General features: G+C 38.1%; 1 long non-coding RNA gene across 2 annotated transcripts; it reads left to right on the forward strand.

The window, feature by feature from the left end:
• Positions 1-329: 329 nt before the first annotated feature.
• LOC139080539 (uncharacterized) lies at positions 330-3,228 on the forward strand. 2 transcript variants are annotated; one of them, XR_011535116.1, is made up of 3 exons: positions 330-467; positions 1,845-2,002; positions 2,648-3,228. It is a non-coding gene; the product is annotated as an uncharacterized lncRNA (long non-coding RNA). The 2 variants fall into 2 exon arrangements; XR_011535115.1 differs by having other exon boundaries at positions 349-467; positions 2,644-3,228.
• Positions 3,229-3,558: the final 330 nt, after the last annotated feature.

Below are 3,558 nucleotides of genomic sequence, written 5' to 3' on the forward strand. Positions count from 1 at the left end.
AAGACAGACAACTTGTCATTTTCATTCGTAGGTCTCTGAATCGAGAAGAGTAGTAAGCAGACATGATGTGTAGTGCCAGATTCTGGACTTCTGAGCCTAGCGTCTGGTAGTTTTGAGTATCTTGGGAGAAGTAAAAGTATCTTGTGGGCAGAAGAGCAAATTGGAGAAGACTCCATTCTTTGTTCACAGTTATTTGTCCTCTCCCTTCCACTGCCAATCTTCTCGGTAGGTGGAGTATACATACTCACCCCACTGGCTTTGGACTTGGCTATGTGACTTGCTTTGGCAAATGGAACAAGAATGGATGGAATGTTTGTCATGACTGAACAGATTATTTCAGAAGCATTGCAAGTTTCCACTGGCCCTTTTGCTGTCCCAGAGATCAGCTTCAACTTGGTTTTCAGAATGAGAAGACATGTAGAGCCCAGCACAGGCCAGCAGAGCTGCAGCTGACCCTCAGACCTAAGGTAACAGGAGACTGAAATCAGTATTTGTTGTTGTAATCCACAGTGATATTGAAGTTGTTTGTTACAATGACAAAAGTTAATATATGAGAATGTTTTGAGGATTTGATGTGATAATAATGCTTAATATGCAAGGCCTGGCACATCCTAAGTTTAAAATAAATGTTAAATTCTGTCCTTAGTGATCTCTATTTCCCCATTCACCTATCACAGCTGTAGGAGCAGAATTAGCATTCTTAAATATTTATTGCATGATTGAAGATGAATTAATGAAATTTATCCCTTTTACAAACTTAGAAGGTGACAGAAATAGAGAATCACTTCACCAATCCCTACAAAATCTAGTGAGACAACTTATAAATTGTAAAGGACACATTTGTTTGATCTATATTTAAAATACCTGGACTGAGGAAGCAGATACTAAATGATAGTTTAGCCAATATTTTTTGCTCTTCCAAAATAGGAGAGGCAAGTTATCTAGTATGAAAGGGTTCTGGGACTGTAAAAAAACTCTTCATCAGTTGTTTTGGTGGCAAATACTGAGTAAACCTGAATGAGACTCAAATGCTTATTAAAGCGGCTCGATGAGAACTCAATTCTAGAGAAAAGACATAGCGATTTTTTTTCTAGATTTTTAGCCTGTTTTCCTGGGCTAACTTTGGGACATTGTTGTTGAGTTCTAAGGTAATTTGTTTTTGGACTTTAAAAGCTGCCTGCAAATAATGGACAGCTCATTTTAAAGCTGTAGCAACAAGAAAGGAAGGTGATAAAAGTGAATAATAAAAATTATAGGGGATTTATTTCAGGCTCTTTAAAAATGAAGATGACTACTTGGAAAGGCAATGCTTTTAAACTTTGAAATGTCCCCTTGGGAATCAAAGGAAGCCCAAGAGTGAGTGAGATGCTTTCCTGAACCTCCCTCATTCTGAGGCCTGCAAGGTTTTAAACCAGCACTAAGATGGGCATTAAGTATTGATGATTTTTCTTTTTAAAAAATTATTAATAATTGTATCAGCTAACATTTATATAGGGGATTTAATTTAAAATACTTTCACATTCATTTTGCCATTATACTTCACAACAACCCCACGACTCAGGCTACCCAGGCTTTATTATTATCTCTATTTAACAGATAACAAAATATAGGCTCAGAGAGGTTTAAAGACTTGCCCAAAGTTGCATAGCTAGTAAGGGCAGAGGTGGCTCATTTTGCCTCAGGACCATTGCTCTTTCTCTATTATCAAACCTCAATAAAAACATACCAATTGACTTCCAGTATTTAAATGGCAGAATTAGGATGTAACTGCCCCTTCCCTCTGTCATCCAGAAACATGACCAGCAGAGCTGAGTGATGAATTATGGTTATTCCTTCCATCCAAGGAGCAAAATGGAGGCGAGCGACTACGCATGGTGAACAGTGGTACAGCTGTCGGTCTCCGCTGGGCAAGGAGAAGAAGTCTGAAAGAGCTCACTCCTATGCATGACTTTATCAGGGGAACTTCCAAAAGACTTACAAGGATCTATCTCCTGCCTCACAGGTACCACCTGCAATTGCTGGTCCAGGGTGCCCATGCTAATGAGGATGAGTGACAGCCAGATGGAATCATCACAGGATGTAGTACACAAAGATACTACAAGATAAAAGATGCAAGGAAACAGAGGTTGGGAGTGGGGATGGTGACAAATTAAAAAGCATGACCAGAAACATGACACCACAGACCAGGAAAGATTGGCATCAAGTACATCACTATGAATTCATAAAAGGAAATGAAGCTATTGATTTATGAGACAAGAGTTTAAAATTGGGTTATAAGTGCCAAGAGAAGATAAAATGATATAATCAGAGATGAAACAAACCCTCAGAAATATGAAGGTAACTTTGGAAGCAGCAAAAGGAGAATAGACAGTGCTGAGAACAGTAAGGAATGTGGACGACAAGAGTGAGAAATGAGAAAGTGAAATGGAAATAAATAAGAGCTGGGAAAGATTAGAGATAAATGATAAATATGGAAGACATATTGATAAGATTCAGAGTTAATAGGAGACTTGAATCTAAATTTTAAACCGCACATCTTATTCTAGGAAAAAAACTCACATTAAATTATCAACACTGAGACATACCCTAGTAAAGCTACCAAGTATCAAAGATAAAAAAAATTTTTCTTTTTTTTTTTTTGAGGAAGATTAGCCCTGAGCTAACTGCTGCCAATCCTCCTCTTTCTGCTGTGGAAGACTGGCCGTGAGCCTACATGTGTGTCCATCTTCCTCTACTTTATTTGTGGGACACCTGCCACAGCATGGCCTGTCAAGCGGTGCCACGTCTGCAACCGGGGTCGAACCGGTGAACCCCGGGCTGCCGAAGCAGAACGTCTGCACTTAACCGCTGCACCACCAGGCTGGCCCCGCCTTCTTTTTTTTTGAAGTACAGTTCACATACAATATTAGTTTCGGCTGTACGACATAGTGATTCGACATTTATATACATTGTGAAATGATCACCATGACCATCTGTCACCATACAACATTATTACGATATCATTGACTATATTCCCCATGCTGTACATTACATCCCCATGACTTATTTATTTTATAACTGGAAGTTTGTATCTCTTAATCCCTTTCACTTATTTTGCCCATCCCCCTACCCCCTTCTCTCTGACAACCACCAGTTTGTTTCCTGTATCTATGAATTTGCTTCTGTTTTGTATTGTTTGTTCATTTGTTTTGTTTTTTAGATTTCACATATAAATGAAATCATATGGTATTTGTCTTTCTCTGTCTAACTTATTTCACTTAGCATAACACCCTCTAGGTCCATCCATATTGTCACAAATGGAATGATTTGATTCTTTTTAAGGCTGAATAACATTCAATCATATATATATATATATATACCACATCTTCTTTATCCACCCATCCATTGATGGATGCTTAGGTTGTTTCCATATGTTGGCTGTTGTATATAATGCTACAATGAACATAGGAGTATATACCTTTTTGAATTAATGTTTTCATTTTCTTCAGATAAATGCCCAGAAGTGGAATTGCTGGATCATATGGTAATTCTATTTTTAATTTTTTGAAGAACACTCCC

Source organism: Equus przewalskii, chromosome 30, assembly GCF_037783145.1.
Source record: "Equus przewalskii isolate Varuska chromosome 30, EquPr2, whole genome shotgun sequence".
Classification (NCBI taxonomy): Eukaryota; Metazoa; Chordata; class Mammalia; order Perissodactyla; family Equidae; genus Equus; species Equus przewalskii.